Consider the following 21,787-nt stretch of genomic DNA (forward strand, 5'->3'; position numbering starts at 1 on the left):
TGTTTTTTCTGGCCCTTTGGATATCTTTTGTAAGGGGCAGCGTCAACGTGGCCGGGATTACCGATGGCGTGGCAGTGAATGCCAGGCTTGAATCTACGCTTAGTTTGAGTCACACGACAGATTCCGAAACCAGATGGATTGGCCGTGTCTATATACCATGGAGACACAAACGAACGAAGTACAGTGCAATGACCGATATGTGAGCCGCTTTTTCATTACATGAACAAAATGTAGTGTACGAAAATGCGACTTCATTTCTCGCATATGTAATTTTCATCAGGAGCGAACAACGTATATACTCTACGCTGTTTTTGACGGCTCCTTTCTCTGAGGCCGAGGGGTTAGGTGAAGTGATGGGGAAAAAATACCAACTAAAACAAAGATGAGGGGGGAGAAGAATTGCCCGTACCATTGCCAACTCCTGCCAATCGAAGCCCAGAGCGGACTGGCGGCAGTAAACGCTGGGCGCTGTCGCGTCAAGGTGCCGAAGCTCATCGTAGACTCGCCAGACTCGCGCACCTGAAATACGGTGGGAAGCACGCTCGCCTTTGTTCCCAGCCGGCTGGCAATGACTACTGCCATAATGAGTTTCTCACCCGCCTTCTCAGCGCTTTCTTGCGGGACGCAAGAAATTCGACACTTAAAGAAACCGTGTCACGCATATTGTAAATCGGGTGTATTAACCGTGATATAGTTTACCAATTGTTGATGCTTTGATTCCAAGAGCTTCGCTGATAGCTTGCTGGAGTTGCGAAAGCTTTCCAGCCTTGGAATTGTTATGCGTAATGTGTACGGAAATTTATGGTCGTTAGCAAATAAAAATTGCGCTACGGGAATATAAAAGGGATCTTGCGTTGTAACTTATACATATAGCCGAGATGTTATCCATGCACATGTAGTCGCACATTTACTTTGCTTCCTTTGCTTCAATTCCTTAATTACATCTGAAACTAGGGTTGCGCCAGATGATTGCGATTCACTGGTTATTCCGAATGAAATGGGGTGATAAGTCCCTGGAAGACTGTGCTAAAGGTGGCTGGAGTAAATCGAACGCGAAACTATGTCACGTGCGTGCGTGGCAGAAATTCCGGGAAGTTTGAACGCTCCGTTTCTCTCTGCGTATATACGGGCTATTCCATTTTCGGATGTCTAAAAGAATGAGAGCGCGAATATGGTCGATGTCGCTTGGTGTCGACTATACCGCGGTACCGCTCGATGCGTTTTGTGTCCGACGCGGTGACAACGCTTAACAGCGCACTTGGGCACGTCACACACACTGACACAATCGCGCACGCCGCTTTCCTGACTGGGTGTTGTCTTGGAGCGACTTTGCTCGACAAGCTGTTCGTTTGGCGCCGGCGAATCCAGCGTTTTCTCCGCGATGATGTAAGATAAAAAGAAAAGAAGAACAAAAAAGAGAGAAAAGAGGGAAAGGCTTAACTTCTAAAGGCGGTCGATGCGCTCGACAGTGCATTTGCATTCCTGTCACTTGCGTGTCTGGCCTGGCGTTACGATGTTTTCCAGTGGTACGATCTGTGCGTGGGACAGGAGGCGTTATACGGTTGCTGAACGGGATACACGTTCTGCCTGAACATGAACAAAAGACGCGGTAAATGGAAACTGCCGACTGTTATTGACGCTTACGAGAGCTCATCACCCGTCGCGTGCAAACATAGAAAGCAGGCGCCTGCCACCTTTTCACGATCGCTTGCCACTGACCGCCAAAACAACATTCGTTCTCTCTCTCTCTCTCTCTCTCTCTCTCTCTCTCTCTGTGAGCGTCGACCATGATATGTAGCGATCAAGTAGGGTGATGTACACTCAATCAGTATTGAAAAAGTTAGGGGCACTTAAGTCTCCTCACGTGCATCGAACGCGAAAGCAGTAGGACTCTTCCGTGCTATACTTTTCACTTGCTCATATGCTCGATTGGGCGAAGTCATTTGTGGGGGTGGGCCACCCAAATTTTTGGGGGTGGGCCAAGTCAATTTGGGGAATGGGTCAGATCAGTTTCGAACGTGGGTCAACTCATTTTTGGAATTGGGCAAAGTCAATTTTTCTGGTCACGGAGTCCGTTCGACGCTGTGGCTGTTCACCGTGGGATTCGAGTGCGAGTCGCAGCAAGTCCAGCGCCGGGAACGACGTGACATCATCACTTGGTCACGTGGGTTTTGGTACCATCTAATGTTAATGCCAGATGCCGGATTTTCCGGTTCGTGGGGCATATAATGCATTAAAAATCCAAGTACACCTAAGCACTTCTTATGACCTGTGAATGCGAAAGCATTGAGAGGAAGCTTTAAATTAAATTAAATTGTGGGGTTTTACGTGCAGTAGCGGGCGGCTCCAGAATAATTTGGACCACCTTGGGTCCTTTAACATAAGATGAAGCTTTAGCTCGGGGGCTCGGGCTAAATACATTGGAAAGGAGAAATCGTTTCTTTTTCGGCAACCACTGCACAAAATTTGATGGGGGTCTGTTGCATTTAAACGAAAAAGTTAAAATCTAGTGACTGTCGGTAGCGAATTTTTTTATGTAGTCCGTCAATTTTTTTTTTAAATTGTGGAAAATTGTAAATTTTAAGAAAACAACACTATGAAGTTTACAACTCTGGTGCTCAGTAACAAAACGCGATATCACAATTCTGTGAATTGCAACTAATAGTACATCTAAAGCGGACAAAATTGATTTATTATGTATGACTCTCAGTTAGACCACTAAATGTGAGTAGGACTTTTGCAAAACCCTTACAAACAATGTAACGATTTCACGTAAGATGCATCTGATGTGAAATTTGATTATCAATTTACATGTAAATTGATAAATCAAATTTGTCCTCTTTGGATTCTGTAACGGATGCAGTTTACAGAACTGCGATATCTTTTATTACTGCAGAGCTGCGAATTTGTAAACTTCGTGCTTCCATTCTTTTTTATCTTGCCAATATTTGAAAGTTCACTTAAAAAAATCACAGCCCTAAATGAAAATTCCGCTTCCAACAGTCACTAGAATTTAACATTCTCTCTCAAATGCAAAAAAAAAAAAAAAATCCATTGAGATCGGCCCAGTGGTTATTTCAGGGAGACTATTCTGCGTTTTACATGTGTTTGAATAGGCGGCATCGGAGTTGGGCCCTAGCTAAAGCTTCCTCTTAATTTCCAAGTGAACGCTGAGCGATCCTTCGAGTTATGAACCCCTCGCGGTCAAGCGAGCGCGTTGAGACGCTTAGCGCGTTTTGATTTAGCCTGACCGAGGCACATTTAAAACGCAGGCTAGAGCTTGCGCGGACAAGGAACGCGCCGACAGCCCAGGCTTCCGAGAGAGAGCGAGGATGACGTGGCGTTGTGGCGATGCCCTCACCCCTCACGCAGTAGCGCAGCAGTTCCCTTTCGCCCGCTGTGCTTCGTCGAGGCCCGAGCCAGCAAGCGCGAGACAGCACACGTGACGCTAGCACAATTCTAGTCCCTGAGCTCTTCTACTCGAAGAGGCGGGCATTACTTGCAAAAAAAAAGTTGAAATGCATAATTGACTAATTAAGAAATACTAATTAGGTTCCCATTTAATTACCTTAAGGCACATACTGCAATTTACAAATTATAGCCGGGGAGTTCGCAAGGCGGATCCACTTAGAATGACCTCTCGGGATGACAGCAGTTTCGAGATACTAATTCCCGAACTTTGCCGAGAAATGCATTGGTGTTCCAGTTACTTTTGTGCTTCAGTGCATAAAACGACGTTTTGTTAAGGAAGTAAGTGGAACGACAGTACCTTTTTACCACAAGTTTGGCGGCGCACATCTCGTAAATGGTGTCATCCACACAATTCTTTTTTCAAGTGGATGTGCGTTGCAGTCTCACCCGCTAGAAAGTGCAGTATGTGCCATAAGATAATTAGTCAAAAACTTGACTATCGAAGCTTTCTTAATTATTCGATTATGCATTTCAATCTTTTTCTGCAAGTAATGTCCGCCTCTCCGAGTAGGCCAGTTCATGTACTAGAATTGCGCTATTTGCCACAGGCAATTAAAAAAATTTTGAAAGTGTTCGCTGAAACACCCTGTGTGTAATAGAATCTCGACGCTGAGTGTCCCGCTATTGTTTCCTCCCGGGAGGGTCGCAGCTTTCGCACGTCGTCGCGTGCGTGTGTTGTTTGCGCGGCAACTGAAGTGACTCGCCTGCCCTGCGGTCACTAGCTGGGGCCGACCTCGTTCCGTTCTTCCGAGCGAGGCGCGCCAGTCCGCGTGTTTGCCGTCGTTCTTTATCGATCTGATCTGCGACGACGGGCCGTCGGCATATGAGCACGGCGTAACCTGACCAACCATCGCGGCCTCATTGTGCCAGTCCTGCGCGTGGCGGACAGACTGCATTCAAGAGCGCACCAGTAAACGCGGCCGCCAAGATGGAGCAAAAGGAATGAGAGACACGGTGACGTCTCGTGCCAATCCTAATTTTCCTTCCGCGGGCCATTGCTCCGTGCGACGACGTCTTTCATATACTCCTGGCCCCTACCTACTATAGAGCCTGCACTGCACGCCGAGTTACGCATTTCTTTCTTTTTCTTTTGTGGCCCATGTGCCTTTTTTGCTTTCCCTTTCTGGTGATGGTATCGCGTTGATTGAGCTCTCCGCTACAGAGCCTTGCGCAATGTGTCGGCTACGGTGCTGCCGGCGTGGCGTCACAAAAGCGAGCCTTGCCCTCGGCGTTCTTCCTCTTTCCTCTGTGAACCGCAGCGCGACGTGAGAGGATGACATCGAGGGGTGCGTGATAAAGCTCGGAGACAGATGATGTTTATTCATGGCCGCTGTCGAGGGGGGGGGCAGCAGCAGCAGGCCGGCAGTCGACCGCGTTGCTTTCCCGCTTTTCGGGCACAGATGACAGGCGAGATGCCCAGTATATACGAGGTGGGAGGGGGTGTTTGTTGAATGTTAGCGGCGGTGCAGGGACAGGATTGATCGACTCCCAAGCACCGATATGGGGATCAGTCTGCGTCGGGTAAAGCAATCGTGCGTGTAATCTTCCTTGCCGGTCGACGCTAACGGCCAGAACGAAATGCAAAGAGAAATTTGAAATGGAAGCGACTAATAAATATTTGCAAAGTCGTCTTTGAAATACACGAAACACGTTGGAAACATAATCGTAACTGCACGAGAGACGAGGGAGAAGGACGCGAGGGACGGGGAGTTGAAAGTACTGGACTATTGGAACGATTTAGCGTATAAACCATTGTCGTTACCGCTTCTTCCAAGTGCCGCTTGCGCATGCGTACCGTGGCGTATAGGCATGAGCTCGAAGCTAGCTCCAGACGGGGTGGCAACGGTGAGCGTTAAATCAAGTCCGTCGGACCCTTGTGGGTCGAAAATTAGTTAACGCTGTCCCCCCGCGACCACTGATTTCGGCCATTTCATCTGTGAGGCGCACACGCAGGTATGCGCCAACGAACACTGTTATTGCAGCAGTGCACTGTCGAGGGAAGCATTAAAAACAATCTGCTGCCTTTGGCTGCGCTTGCCGTTTGGTGCGCTCCACGCCAGGCAGGGTGTAATCGTAGCGCGATGGCGCATCGACGGTATCATCTCGGCTTTGAGTAAAAGCCAAGTTTCTTGCAGACAGTTCTGTGAGGATTTATGCTTTTTCTTTTTTCACTGCACTTTATTAGCATCGGGAAGCGTCCATAAATGTGTGATAACCATGCACTGAGTAATAGTTATTTGTTGTTCACTACCGAACTGTTCGGTTACTTTAGCTCACATGTAGCGATCGCGCAATTGCAAGTGGTCAGTGGCCAGCAAAAGGCATGCCCACTGAAGAGCGTTGACACCGATCACCAGTTTCGCGATATCCCTCTCCAAACTTGCGAATAAATGCGCTTGTGCTCCGCAATTTTCCCACAGAGCCTTGCTCAGTGTATCAAAACTATTAGCAGCTATAGTTGTTACACATCGGCCAAAACACAAAGCAGCGGCACGCTCGAGTAATAATTCCTTATTTATTTATTTATTTATTTATTTATTTATTTATTTATTTATTTATTTATTTATTAGGGGTGAGGAAGCAGTGTGTAAGACGTATGCTTGTAGCGCATGTAGCGCTTGTCTTCGTTCCCTTCCTTGTGGTTGGTTGGTTGTTTGTGTGCGTGCGTGTGTGCGTGCGTGTGTGCGTGCGTGCGTGCTACTTTTCACTATACATGCATGGAACAGTGATCTATTTTGTCACATATTTCGTGAACGAATAACTGAATTATGGGTTTTTACGTGCCAAATCCACTTTCTGATTATGAGGCACGCCGTAGTGGAGGACTGCGGAAATTTCGACCACCTGGGGTTCTTTAACGTGAACCTAAATCTAAGTACACGGGTGTTTTCGCATTTCGCCCCCATCGGAATGCGGCCGCCGTGGCCGGGATTCGATCCCGCGGTGAACGAATAACTGAAAAGGGGCTCTAGGTTGAAAATACTATAAGCAGCCATGCCATAAAAGTTGCGCCGTCTTGACTCCGCAATTGCCAGGTTAACATAAAGTAATTAAGAAGGAAATCAGTAAATAATAAATAAGTAGTTCAGTGATTACCATATATTTACTGATGTCAACTAGTTCGTTGCCGAAAAAAAAAATGAGGGAGACGTTATCAGCACCATGGGCTGTCCTCCATTGCAAGAAAGTTAACACTTCTTGGCACATATCGAAGGCGATGTAGCGCATGGTCCAATAAAAACAACTTTGTCGCCTTTCCTAACTCGTGTTTCTGGGTTTGAAATGCCCGTGCTTTCTTGACGGAATCGCGCAACAGCACGTATTTAGCTGGCCATCGCGTCAGTTGGTAATTATTACGATCGCGTGCAGTAAACCTTAATAGCACGTGACGGTGTAATGTGTTTGCGGCACAAAAGCTTGCGTAAGTGTGTAGGCGTGTTGAGAAGCATCGTGTCAGAATGTCACAGTGGCCATGATCCGTCTTCTTCAGGCGCTCTCAGTGTGTGCAACGGATCTTGATCGTCACATGAGGGAGCTGTAATGAAAATTGGTAATTACTCCAAGTACCACCGTTGGCACGAGAAGGTCGCGAGTGAATGGTCTTCGGCAAGATGATACATAGCGGCCTGTGGCAGTCAGGGGCTTCTGGGTGTTGCAAATTTCGTCCCCACCTATACTGTGAACCCCACCTATATATACTGTGTCGAGGAAAGCATATGTCGCCTTGAAGAAGACACGTCCACTTGTCGAAACGTTGGCTCCTGCTTTCACCTTGTTCTCGTTTTGCTCGTCGTCTCAAATTTCGTCCAAGTTGCACTGTGGCGCCCCCATTCCGCATTCTCCGTCACTCTGCAAAAGAAAATGACACAAAATTATTCTTAATGGAAAGTAGGTTATTTGGTAGTTTATTTGTGCCCGCGTAGGCACCTGGCATATGTTTGAATTATGCGTAATGATCAAGGGAAACGTGTAATCAACCAAAAGCATATAATTAACCAACGAGCCATATCAAGGCTGAAAATCAGTCTTCGCCCCTCAGGCCATCTTCCAGATTAACGCGGTAACGCAAACGTATTCTGATAATCAGCCTAAGCAAACGAACGCCATTCCTTTGGCGCAGTGATAATAAAGGTATAATTACTAAAAGCAAATAACTGATTTATTACAGCATTGTGGCGTATTTGTTATAGCAACGTTCTGCTTCAATTCGAACTGGCGAACAAGACTAATCCTGGCTTTTCGTTATTCGCACACTTCATTCATTTATGCTTATTACCCTCAAGGTACATGCGAGTACACGCATCATAGAGGGGAGGGGTGAAGAGGAAAAAAAGAAAAGCAAGTATAGCACATAACCAAGAATGAATATTTAAAAGCAGTAAAGCTATAAAGTAAGAAAAATGCAAAAATACGCCAAACATGCTGAAAAATAAACAGGCACCATTACAAAACAATAAAAAAACTCATATGCAGAATAAAAAAAAAAGAGGAGCCATGCCACTCTTCTGAAGGTGGATGACCAGCGAAGCTGTAGCATATCACACAGGGTTAGACAAGGGTGCATGCATTACTTTTCATCATTTTATAATGGTAGTGAAAATAGCGTTGTGTTTACTGTGATATACAGTGATTGATTCGGTTACACCCTTATACAGAATATTGGCGAAGTTAAATCTATGCACCACCGTTGTTGAGTAGTTGAGTGACTTGGATTGGTGTGGCACTTCAAACCAAACTCTTCTAGCACAAACTGAGTGAGCCATTTCTTGTCTGGTTTTGAAATGTCCATATTAAAGTCTCCAACGGCGACCACAGGGGTAGTGCCATCACGGCTAACCGATGCAAAGTGCGTGGTCATGAACTTCTCGATATCACACTTGTGTGTGCCTGGAGATATATACACAGTGGCTGTCACAATTCCGTCTTTCGTTTGTACGGCACAGCCATTCCCACAGTCGGTAGCATTATCCTCTTGCGAGTCGAGGGTGTATGGTTGTACGTACATTTTGTCCTTTGCCTATATGATAATGCCTCCTGCTCGTGAGTCCATGTGCTGTTCACAAACGATTCTCGCATACCCGTCGACTTGAAATAAAATGCATCTGAATTTATTTATTTCAGTTATTATTATTATTATTATTATTATTATTATTATTATTATTATTATTATTATTATTATTATTATTATTATTATTACTATTATTATTATTATGAGGAAGAAGAGCACAAGAACAAGGCCAGCCGGATCGCCAGTGCTTAGCACGAGTGTGAGCCGTTCGGGCAGCCAGCTGTTCCTGCTCTGCGTCACCTGCCTTCTCGGCTACGAACAGACGTTACCATCGGAACTGTTCAGTACACCCATTACAATTGGTGGAAGGTGCGGGGTATTCAAGAACATCTACACCCTGGAACTCCGGTCTCGGACTCTCCCTCCTATCATGTCTGACTCTCCCCAGCCGACGTCGCCGCCACCCCCCGTTGCCTGCTCTGGCGCTGTCCCGCAACGCCATCCAGCGGTTTTCAGCGGTACGGATGAACAGGACGTCAATGACTGCTTGTCTACCTACGAACGGGTGAGCTTGCACAATCGATGGGATGATACCGCCGAGTTAAATGCCGTCATATTCTACCTTGCGGGAGTGGCTCACCTGTGGTTAAAAAACCACGAAGCCGACTTTCATTCCTCGTCCGCGTTCAAGACCAGTTTCGCTGCAGTTTTCGGTCGCCCTGCCATCCACAAGTTGCGCGCTGAGCAGCGGTTACGAGAGCGAGCGCAACAACCCGGTGAAACATTCACCTGTTATATCGAAGAGGTTCTCGACCTATGCAAACGTGTGGATGCTTCTATGCCCGAAAATGACAAATTGATGCACATCTTGAAGGGCATCGCCGATGACATTTTCCAAATGTTGATCGCCAAGAGTCCGCGCACCGTAGCAGAGCTCATAAACTTGTGCCAAAGCTACGACGAGTTGAGGAGACAGCGCGAGTTGACCAGGCGCCCATCAGTGGCTGACGAGGTTCTCTCTTCCATGACAGCCTTCTCTGATCGCTCCCCCTTGCTCACACAAATCCAAGCTTTCGTGCGGGAGGAAATTGCACGTCAGCTTTCTCTGCTACCCTTCGCTGAGCTACCCCAACAGCAACCACTGCCGCAACAGCCTCCTACACAGCTCGCTCCTACGCTCCGGCGGGTTATTGAAGATCAAGTTGCTGAGGCTCTACCTATGCATCATCAGCAGTACCCTGTCGCCGCGCCACTTACTTACGCATCCGTCGCCGCGCAGCCTCCTCGCCAACCACTCGTTGCGCTACATCCTCGGCCGCTACCACCCATTCGTCATCCCGTCAATCGACCTGCTCCTGCCTTTACTAATCCTTGGCGCACGCAAGACAACAGGCCCATGTGTTATGCCTGCGGTATTCCCGGCCATGTTGCACGACTCTGCCGCCGCCGTATGCTGCACTCTGATGAGTTTGTGCAGTCGCCGCCCTACGCCGACGTGCAGCCTGTCCACGACACTTATTTTAGTCGGCAGTCGAACAGGCCACCAGCCGAGCGCCCGGTCCTTCCACGTCGTTCACCTTCGCCGCGTCGCCGCTCGTTGTCCCCCATGCGTCGGCGCCCTTCACCCACGCAAGACGAAAACTAAGCGCCGCAGTTCAGGAGGCAGGAACTGCGTCGCCATCGATCTGTACAAGTCCTCCATTGTCACCTTCGAACGTTGTCGACCTTACTGTTGACGGCGTCCCTACCGTTGCGCTAATTGATACTGGAGCAGCCGTGTCTGACCTAAACGAACGCCTCTCTCGCGCTTTACGAAAAGTTACGACGCCACTTTCTGGGTTTTCTCTTCGCACAGCAAGCGCCCAGCCAGTTCAGCCTTCAGCAGCGTGCACAGCTAGAGTTGTTATTCAGGGCGTTCTCTATATCGTGTAGTTTGTGGTTCTGCAGTCCTGTTCTCACGACGTGATACTTGGGTGGGACTTTCTTTCGCGAAACAACGCCGTCATCAATTGTGCACGTGCTGAAGTCGAGTTATCGCCTCTGTGTGACGGGTAATGGGTGATTGTAATGGGTGTACTGAACAGTTCCGATGGTAACGTCTGTTCGTAGCCGAGAAGGCAGGTGAAGCAGAGCAGGAACAGCTGGCTGCCCGAACGGCTCACACTCGTGCTAAGCACTGGCGATCCGGCTGGCCCACTGGTTGCACAGCAGGCATGGAAGAGACGATCTGGCTGGCCTTGTTCTTGTGCTCTTCTTCCTCATTACATTATTATTATTATTATTATTATTATTATTATTATTATTATTATTATTATTATTATTATTATTATTATTATTATTATTATTGGCGGAGTGCTTGAAGCCTGCTTCACCCCCGCCGCGGGTCGGCCCAGTATTGCACTACCTCCGGGATCAGCCTACATTTTTGCGCACGGACACGACAGATGGAAACTGTAGAATACATTCCTTTTTTTCCTAGGCGCCCGTGCGCACTGTTGTGCACATTGCTTGATTATTAGCGGCAGCGAAATGATCGCGTTAAAAAAAAAAGAGTGGAGGGAGACGAAAACGGCATTCTTGGGAAAACCTACGCGAAGTATGTAAGTATCCCAAACGTTATGCATTTTAACTTTCGCAATGTCTTGCATACCGAAAATATTGGGCATCTTCGATTGTCGGTCCCTGACAGTCCCGGCCTGCTTGGAACTGCTTGGAACTGCTGTGCCGCATTCGATTTTGCTCGGACAGCTTCGCAAGCTCAGCCCAGTAGTCCGAGAGTTTTCATAAGCGCGTTCGTTTTTTCACGGACCGGAAGTTCCGGACTGCCCGCGAACTGTCGGAGCAGTCAGCAATTTTTTGCTCAGACAAGCGCAAGCAGCTATCCGATGACGGCTCAAAAAGATGGCCGCGGCGTCTACCGCCGCGTTATGAAAGAGGCTTTGTGCTTCTGCGTACTTTGCGCGTTCCAGACGGCAAATATTATGCACTCTGCTATCACGTCTCTTACATAGGTGCTTTGTGTGTCATTGTGCGAGTTTTTCACGAATCGTGTGAATCTGCAGCTTTGGTCTTCGTGTTTCATTAAGGCAAAGGCATGGCGGTCAGGCGCGCGTGCTTGCTTTTCTTGATCTTGGATTGTAGCGCGAAGTGAACACGGACACAGAAAGGAGCAGACAGGACGAGCGCTACCTCTCAACTAAATTTTTATTTAAATAAACTAAATAAAAATTTAGTTGAGAGTTAGCGCTCGTCCTGTCTGCTCCTTTCTGTGTCCGAGTTCACTTCGTGCTACAATCCAAGATCATGTTACCGTACCAACTCGCCCAACTTTCTATCCTCTTGCTTTTCTTGTTATGTGTTTTGCGAAATCTGTCATGCTCACTACTTTATGTGTAGTAAACAGGTGGGTGTAGCCTTTCAGGTGAGTTAAACTGGTATGCGAGAAAGCATATCATGTCACATGCGGCCGTTTCTTGCCGTGAGCTGGGGTGCTGTATACGAATGGAGTTTCGCTGATTGTTGGCATATGTTGATCTCTTCTGTTGTCCAGTTGGAGCGTTTGCTTTTCGACGTGTACGATTAGTACACGCTGAACCTGTTCTCTGTCCGGTATGCGCGTCGGGCCTTTCGTAGACGGTCTCTCAAGCTTTAAGGATATCGGCGGGCGCTTTCTCCGTGAACAGCGACATGTTGCAATTGCGATTTTGTTTACGTTCACGTGGGAATTCTGCTTAAATTTCGCAGGCAATGAGAGAGCTGCACCATCTCAGGGCTACTATAATGAATTCCCGGATCGAATCCCGGCCACGGCGGCCGCATGTCGATGGGGGCGAAATGCGAAAACACCCGTGTACTTAGATTTAGGTGCACGTTAAAGAACCCCAGGTGGTCGAAATTTCTGTAGTCCCCCACTACGGCGTGCCTCATAATCAGAAAGTGGTTTTGGCACGTAAAACCCCATAATTTATTTTTTTTTTATAATGAATTCCCTGAGTAGCGGTGCGGCAGCCAGGCGAATGACCCGCTCGCGATGGACCACGGACAGTCCCCGATAGCTGGATCACGTCAATGTGACTTGCCATTCTGTCAGATCTAGTCAGACCGGAAACCCAGGATGGTTTGCAGACGCTGCATAATCGAAGAAGCACGTTTACTTGAATTTGCTGCTGTATATAATTCAAAGCCAAAAAATCGCCAGTTCAGACATGCTGTCAAAGAAGAAAAGTGAAAAGTTTTGCTGATTATGTTTGTTATGTTGCCAGCAACTCGACTTAGCTGCTGCTGAAAGCATTCTTTAAAGCTAGCCCGTTATCCTCCTTGAACTGAACACGAACACGTTTTATATATGCGCTCCCTGTTCTCTCATGTACAGGTAGCTTGAATTCTTCTGTGACAATGTCGTGCAGTGGCTATCTTTATACTACATAATACCATTTCTAACAAGTCAGCCATGTGTTTGTACAGCCGAAACATTTTGGGCAGGGACAAACTTTCTGTGTAGACCTCTCTCTCTCTCTCTCTCGTCCCTCTGCAGTAAGTTCTGGCTGTACGAACGGAAACTTGGCTCGCCTTTTTTAGCAATACCGCCGAAGGTTCGCTTTCAGACGCTTTCAGGCGCCTGTCCTGTGTCTTTCTCGGCTGTTCGTGTATGTCTTCCTGTGCGCTTATTTTTCGCTTTCAGGGTCTGAGCCTATTAGATAACGCCACCGGAACCACGTGTGACGTATTTGGCTTCGCTGTACTGACGACAATAACCTGTGGGCAAAAGCTAGAGTTCCTCCCCGCACCTTCGTGCCTTGCTCCGAATTTATTACGCAACCTGGTGGTTGTTATCTTGTCGCCTGTAGCGTAATCCCGTTTACAAGACATTCCATTAAGAAATGAAGCAGCAAGAACCTGCTAAGTGGGGCGAAAATTGAGTTTTAAAACGCGGAGGGAGGGAGTGAGGAGTCTTCTATACACGCTGCCCTATACTTCAAGCACCGCAACCGCACGCAGCCACACGCTCCGCTAGTGATAAGGAATGTACCGCCAGCCTTGTTTCGCGGCCTCCGTACGCGTCGCATGAGTGCCGCCCGATTCCCTCCTCTGCGACATTCCGCACATGGTTAATGGCGTGGCCTAGCACTGGATTCTTGGCTGTTTCCCGGGAGGCAGAGATTCTACACTTTGCGCCGAAATACCTTGGAAGGTTCTCCTTGTTATTTGATGTCGGCGCGTTTAGCAGCAGGAGAATTCTAGCGATCTGTCTTTCCCTTTCTTTCTTTCTTTCTTTCTTTCTTTCTTTCTTTCTTTTTCCCCAGAAGACAGCTTTGACGAATGCAAACTGTGATACTCTTATAATGGAATGCCAACTTCGTGTCGGCGTATGCGCGAGGTAATTATTTGTGCAGTGGCGTTCGTTCTTTGTCATGATCGAAGTGATAATGCGAGACGATAAGAGGTGATGAAAGATGGCCCGTCGCGGTTCCCGAGCTTCGTATCAAGTAGTAGTAATGACTTTGCAATCACGTTGAAGATCCCCTGGTGGTCAAAATTATTCCGGTTTATTTACTACGGTGTGACTCATGATCAAATCGTGGCTTTGGCACGTAAAACCCCAGAATTCATTCATACTTTGAAATCGAATTTCACGGGCGCGTTTCTCAGTGTTCACAGGCCACTGCTCTGCGAATGTATGTCCGTTGGCACTGCCCAAACCGCTCGTATGCGTATAAAAACGCAAGCACGCGAACAAACAAATGACTCCTGGCTACCGTGTTCTGGCTGCCATCACTGACAGTTGCATCCGTGAGGGAAACAGCATTCGTGCGTAGGCGTCGCCTGGAGCCCTCCGGCTGCGGACTGCCTCCCACTAAGCGATCGGAGCTTTTTGTTACCGTATACTGTCGAGAATAGTGGGGACATTTAGTAGGTGTTTCCTCAGCGGTCCCCCTTGTGTCTACCTGGCGTTGTTTCAGAGCGAAATGTTCTTTTCCCAACCGCCGACTCAAATTGCGGTCATTGCATTTCAATCGCCGCATGCTATGCGCACGCCGCAGAGCACGCGCCAAGTTCGGTGCCGCGAGGAACGAGCGACTTCCCTCGCACCGCTTCAGTTCGCCGCATTGATCTCGCGCGCGACGCGCACACGAGGGATCGATGCGGGCAGCATCGATATACCTCTTTGCGCGTGGACAAAAATCGAACGAGCTCAGGCCTTGCTGGCAAGCGTCGGACGGTGCGCGATTCGACTCGGATCCCCGATTCCTTAATGACCTGACGGCCGAACTGTGCAGCTTCCGCACCGGGGACGTAGCTTTGTTTCTGTGGAGCTACTTTCTCCCGGGTTTAAGGGTGCGAGCAAAAGCGTTGACCGATGTTGTTAAGTTTTCGTGGCTGGGGACGTACCGGGCGATCGAGAGGTCTGGGGCGACGTCCAAGAGATGAGAAAAGGGTTTATTTACAAATTTACATGGTGATGGTTTACATTTACGAGCACAAGCGCGAGCAGGAGCACTCCTCCCAGCAGGAGCACACGCCCACAACGTTCAAGCCCGCAAATGCACGCAAAGTGCCTCGAGCGCCCACTCGCGCGGCAATTTTGCGCGCATTTGCGGGCTTCTTTCACGCTCGGAATAACTGTTATGTAGCACGTATTGAGCAACAGAATGCTATATCGGGAGTTTTTGATGTTGCTCTACAATTTTCTCATTTACATTTTTCATCTAACTATAGTATTTGGGAAGACTATTAAGGCTAATCATCTAATTAGGCGGAATAAAATGATTTCAGTATCTCCAAGCGACGGCAAACAACATTACCTTGGTTGTGTCCAGGTATACGTGGCATTCGCGTATTTTTAAACTCTGGCTAAAGTTAGCTGGGACACTCTATATATGAATACGACGTAAGGTATGACGACAGGCAGATTATATGCGCTTGTAAGCGCTATAAAAATATGCTCCTTCATTCCGCGTGTAGTTCAAATAATGAGCGCAATTATACGCTACGTCCTGTTCACGCAGATGCATGTAGCCAGTTTAAGATTCTGTGGGTCCTTACATCTCATACTGTCAATGAAATGCATGTATTGTACTCTACCTTCTTTCTGTACGCCACAAAATCGTCGCCGTCATAACATACGTGATAGTCAAGTTCCGTGTGACTAGCCCGTGATGGTTAATTTTCGCATTGGTTTGGATCTTCTGGAATCTATGTTCGCTCATTATGTACAAATTCCAATTGGGAATAAAAATTGCTTCTGCAGACTGACACTCTCGGACTGCGTGGAGTTCAGTATTTTTTCCAGTACTTAATGTGTGAATAAAAACAAAAACGTTCAACTTCTATTTGTGTTGAGTTTTGACTGACTGAGAAATCGGCCAGCTGTAGTTGATCCACTTCACAACATACGAACAAAATTAACGTTTGATGGTGCCAGGAAGTCATTTTCTTTATACTACCGGTCACTATATCTATGGGCTAGTTAAACTGTAGCCTCAAATTTAACCACAAGTTACGAATTTCGAAGCGACTACGTTCACGAAATGACGAAATGTAATATATTGCCTGCGAATATTCGTAGTCCATATGCCATTCGTAATATATTGCCTGCGAATATTCGTAGTGAATATTCCATTCCTTCACCTGGAATATTCAGAGGCGGGCATTACTTACACGAGGACTATAACATATTGTTACGGTGAAGGGAACGAAGAAGTTGAATTAGACTAGACGAAGACGAAGTCTGGCAGTTGCGCCATATACGGCAGTTGTAAATATACGTTTTTTTACACTCGTGGGCCTGCTTTCTTCCTGCAGCTGCATTTTGGTAGAAGGTGCGGGGTACAATCACGGAACTTCGCAGCGGACGTCATCTACCTGCCGCCACAATGGCAAATCAACCGACACAAACGACAACGCCTCAGCAGCCCGTGCCAACGGTCATCCTCACTCATCCGCGGGACCCAGGGACATTTTGTGGCACGGACAACGCTGACGTCGAGGACTGGCTTACGATGTACGAACGAGTGTGCGACAACAACAGGTGGGATCCAACAATGATGCTAGCAAACGTGATATTTTGCCTAAGAGGAACTGCGAGACAATGGTATGACACACACGAAGCTGACCTAACGAGTTGGGATGTCTGCAAAGAAAAAATGCGAGACCTGTTTGGCAGACCTGTCGGTCGTCAGCTGGCGGCAAAAAAAGAACTTGCGTGTCGCGCTCAAACGTCCACAGAATCCTATGTCGTCTACATACAGGATGCGCTGGCCCTCTGTTGCAAGGCTGATAACAACATGACCGAGGCAGACAAGATTGGTCACATATTGAAAGGTATTGCAGACGATGCCTTCAATCTCCTAATGTGCAAGGATTGTGCCACTGTGGATGCAATTATAAAGGAGTGCCGACGCTTCGAACAAGCGAAGGGCCGCCGCGTCGCTCAAACTTTCGACCGATTGCCCAATACCGCCGCGACATCTTCTTGCGAAGACCCGCCGCGCTTCGTTCAGCCCATAGGACCGGAAGAAATCACGCGCGTCGTTCCCCGTGAGCTTGAGGCCATGGCTCCGGCTCCAGTTCGTTCTGACTGTCGGGAAAGCGTGCCCGCTATCTCCCTTATACAAGCGGTCGTTCGGGAGGAAATAGCAAGTTTGGGCATTCCATCTCTCTGCTCGGTCCGCCATACAAACACCTACCAGATTTCTCCGGCCGCTCGCTCCCAGACGCAATGCTTTCCGCCCCCTCGTCGCAACCCAGCTGACTGGCGCACAGCGGATGATAAACCTGTCTGTTTTAATTGTTCCGGTATTGGACACATCGCCCGTCATTGCCGCAACCATTGGTCGTCGCCTCCTCGGTGGTCGTCGCCGAGTCACTACCGCCAAGTACCAGACAATCGTACTTTCTCGCCCTATACGCCGACTAGGAACATCAACGCCGACAGTGCTCCACCAAGATCCAGCCGCTCCCCGTCTCCGCAAGGTCGTAGGTCCCGTTCGCCTCTCGTTCACCGCTCTTCGTCCCCTTCTGCAACCGGTCGCTTCACTTCGGGAAACTAGGCGGTGCAGCTCCCGGAGGTGAAGCTGCAACTCCGACCCGGGCCACAAATCCTCTGTTGACCCTGCCTACATGTGGAAACCTACTGGACATTGAAGTTGATGGCGTTCCTGTTAGATCTCTCGTTGACACAGGAGCGCAGCTTTCAGTTATGAGCGCTGCTCTCCGCCGAAGGCTCGAAAAGGTTCTGACACCCGCCGTACCGTGCACTTTGCGAGTCGCCGATGGGAGTACTTCACCTGTCCTTGGAATGTACACAGCACGTGTGACCATTGGGGGCCATTATACCGTTGTTCTACTTATCGTCCTTGAACGCTGTCCACACGACCTAATTCCCGGCCTCGACTTCCTTTCGAAACACTCTGCTCAAATTGACTGCTCCGCAGGTGTTGTACAGTTGGATCTGCCGCTTCCTGCCGATGCAACAACTTGTGCTTCACACCGCTTATGTTCTGCTGAGTTTGCTAGGCTGTCTCCACAGGCGGCTACAAATGTCCTCCTGACGCCCTGTCCTCCCGCACCTGATGGCGAGTACGTCGTGTCGCCGCTTACTGACGTGGTTTTGTCGCGCAATATTGCCCTACCGAGCACCTTAATCCGCATCCGCGAAAACTGCGCTCGCGTGCCCATCCTCAATTTTGGATTTTCGTCGCATGTGCTGCCCTACGGTATCGCCATAGCGCATATCACTCCTTTGGAAGAATTTGAGACTTCTTCTTTGACCTCTGAATCCTTCGTCAGTACCAACGGACCTTTGTCACCCACTCCTCCGTACTCGACGCCTGCGGACGATGTTTCTAAGACGATCGCCCCTGACCTTCCTTCCTAGCAAACAACAGCTCTTCGTCGCCTCCTGTCATCTTATCGGGACATCTTTGATTTGGACGACCGTCCACTTGGCCAGACATCTGTTGTCACGCATCGCATCAACACCGGTGACGCCAGCCCCATTCATAGGCGGCCATATCGTGTCTCCGCAACAGACAGGGCCATCATACATAAAGAAGTAGACAGGATGATGGACAAGGACATCATTGAACCTTCCAGTAGCCCGTGGGCATCACCGGTTGTCTTAGTAAAGAAAAAAGACAACTCGTGGCGCTTCTGCGTTGACTACCGTCACCTCAACAGGATAACAAAGAAGGATGTTTATCCCCTGCCGCGCATTGATGATGCTCTTGACTGCCTTCACGGATCCCAATACTTTTCATCAATTGACCTCCGCTCCGGCTATTGGCAGATTAGCGTCGAAGAGATGGACCGCGAGAAAACCGCCTTCGTCACACCGGACGGTCTGTAACAATTTAAAGTCATGCCGTTCGGATTATGCAATGCGCCAGCTACATTCGAGCGCATGATGGACTCTCTCTTGCGCGGCTTGAAGTGGTCTACATGCCTCTGTTACCTCGACGATGTGATTGTGTTTTGGCCGAACTTTGAGAGCCATCTGCAGCGTCTCACAACCATACTCTCCGTGTTTCGCAGGGCTGGCCTTCAGCTAAACTCCTCCAAGTGCCATTTCGGTCGCCGTGAAATTAACACGCTCGGCCATCTCGTAAACGCCGCCGGAATCCAACCTGATCCACAGAAAGTTCACGCCGTGCGAAATTTTCGTGTACCTTGTTCAACAAACGATGTCCGTATTTTTCTGCGCTTATGCTCTTATTTCCGTCGATTAGTGAAAAATTTTGCCGACATTGCTCACCCTCTCACTGACCTTCTTAAGAAATACGTCTCTTTCTCTTGGCGACCACTGCAGGAGAAAGCCTTTTCTACCCTGATTGAGCGGCTTACAACTTCCCAAATTCTGTCACACTTTGACCCTTCTGCACCCACTGAAGTACGAACTGACGCGAGTGGTCATGGCATCGGCGCTGTCCTCGCTCAGCATCAACAGGGCCAAGACCGTGTCATCGCTTACGCTAGCCGCCTTCATTCCACGCCCGAGCGAAATTACTCCATTACTGAGAGCGAATGTCTCGCGCTCGTATGGGCGGTCGCGAAATTCCGGCCGTACCTTTTCGGTCGGAGTTTCTGCGTCGTAACCGATCATCACGCCCTCTGCTGGCTCTCCTCTTTGAAGGACTCAACTGGACGACTTGCACGTTGGGCATTGCGTCTACAGGAATATACATTTTCTATTATGTATAATCAGGGTGCCTGCATAAAGACGCTGACTGCCTGTCCCGCAATCCCGTGGATCAACCGGACGATACCGATGCAGACTCGGACATCAGTGTTCTATCCATCTCCGGCTTCCTCCATATTGGCGACGAGCAGCGCAAAGATCCTGTTATCCGAACACTTACGGAACGCCTAAGCTCCTCGCCCAATGACCCGTCCCTCCGGATGTTCACCTTGCGCAATGGAACTTTATACCGTCGTAGCGTTCGTCCTGACGGCCCTGAGCTCCTACTAGTCGTTCCGAAGCACCTTCGACTAGCCGTGCTCCAGCAACTTCACGACGCTCCTACTGCTGGACATCTGGGCATCACTCGTACATACGACCGCCTGCGGCGCCGCTTCTTCTGGCCCGGCATTTATCGCTCTGTGCGCCGTTATGTCGCTTCTTGCGACCTGTGTCAGCGCCGGAAGACGCCTGCTACGCCTCCCGCTGGTTTGTTTCAACCAATTGATATCCCCACAGAGCCTTTCTTTCGTGTGGGCCTAGACCTCCTTGGCCCCTTTCCAATTTCTATCAAAGGCAACAAATGTATTGCTGTAGCAACCGATTATGCCACGAGATATGCCATCGCACGAGCGCTACCAACCAGCTGCGCTACAGATGTCGCCGACTTCTTACTATACGACGTCATCCTGCACCACGGCGCCCCTCACCAGTTACTGACGGATCGCGGCCGCTACTTTCTATCGAAGGTCGTCGATGATCTGCTCCGCTCCTGTTCTACAGAACACCAGATTGCTACCGCGTACCACCCTCAAACGAACGGCCTCACCGAGCGACTCAACCGCACGCTAACTGAAATGCTGGCCATGTACGTTTCCGACGATCACAGTGACTGGGACGTTGCTTTACCATCCATCACTTTCGCATACAACTCGTCCCGTCACGACACTGCCGGATTTTCACCATTTTACCTTTTATATGGCCGCGACCCCACCTTGCCCTTTGACACGTTGCTACCTTCCGCAGTACAATCACCCAGCACTGGTTACGCTCGCGATGCTATTGACTTAGCCGCCCAGGCCCGAGATGTCGCCCGTCATCGCCTCACAGTCTCGCAAGCTTCTCAAAAGCGACGCTACGACCTTCGGCACCGAGACCACAATTTTTCACCTGGTTCCCTTGTCCTTCTCTGGACGCCTTCACGTCGCGTCGGCTTGTCGGAAAAACTGCTTTCCCGGTATTCTGGTCCGTACCAGATCTTACGCCGACTGTCCGACGTGACATACGAGATCGCCCCAGTCGGTCAGCCTTCAGTGCATCGCAACGTCACCAGCGATGTTGTTCACGTCCCCAGGCTTAAGCCCTATGTCCCCCCATTAAGTGAGCCTCTATAACTTGCACCGGTACGGAGCTACTCCACCGGGAGGGTGATGTTACGGTGAAGTAAACGAAGAAGTTGAATTAGACTAGACGAAGACGAAGTCTGGCAGTTGCCTGAACGTCATATACGCCAGTTGTAAATATACGTTATTTTACACTCGTGGGCCTGCTTTCTTCCTGTAACAATGTAATCATATAAACAGGACTATAAAGATATAATCAACTAATTGGCGATTACTCACTAATTAATTTTTAATTACTTCACGGCACATATTGGGTCATTCCACGTCAGATCAACCAGCGTTTTTTCGACCATCAGAGATACACTTGAAAAAATTTCACGTGTTGATTGACGTTCGAAACTCATTCTATTTTTCTTCCCAAAAATTTTCTAGCATTTTGGCAAAAATTTATTGTCCAGCTAAGCCAGAAGACATCAATCAACATTTTTTTTTTTTTTAGAGGCATGTTGTATGATCCAGTCGTTCAAATAGTGTGTATGGCAAGATAATGAAGTGATGTGATTGCACAAATAACCAGTATTTCAAATATTTGAACACATTAGGTACTTTTGGCTCCGGTAAAAGCCGGTAACATTGCAAAGTATGAATTTTTTTCTCGGAACAAGAGAAAACCCAGAAGTCACAGATTAAGTATGAATGCTAGCCCGGTTGACGTAGCATAGCCAAAAATATTTGAAGCTTTCAAGGTTCGGCGGATCGCATGAAAAATAATTGTAAAGTTGTAATTTC

General features: G+C 48.5%; 1 protein-coding gene and 1 pseudogene across 2 annotated transcripts in view; both read left to right on the top strand.

Moving 5' to 3' along the window:
• kcc (solute carrier family 12 member kcc) overlaps positions 1 to 21,787 on the top strand; it is a 526,743-nt gene that overhangs the window by 385,707 nt on the left and 119,249 nt on the right. The window lies entirely within an intron of this gene.
• Positions 10,766 to 10,905, top strand: LOC126546445 (U2 spliceosomal RNA; annotated as a pseudogene).

This window comes from Dermacentor andersoni, chromosome 1 (genome assembly GCF_023375885.2).
Source record: "Dermacentor andersoni chromosome 1, qqDerAnde1_hic_scaffold, whole genome shotgun sequence".
Lineage (NCBI taxonomy): Eukaryota > Metazoa > Arthropoda > Arachnida > Ixodida > Ixodidae > Dermacentor > Dermacentor andersoni.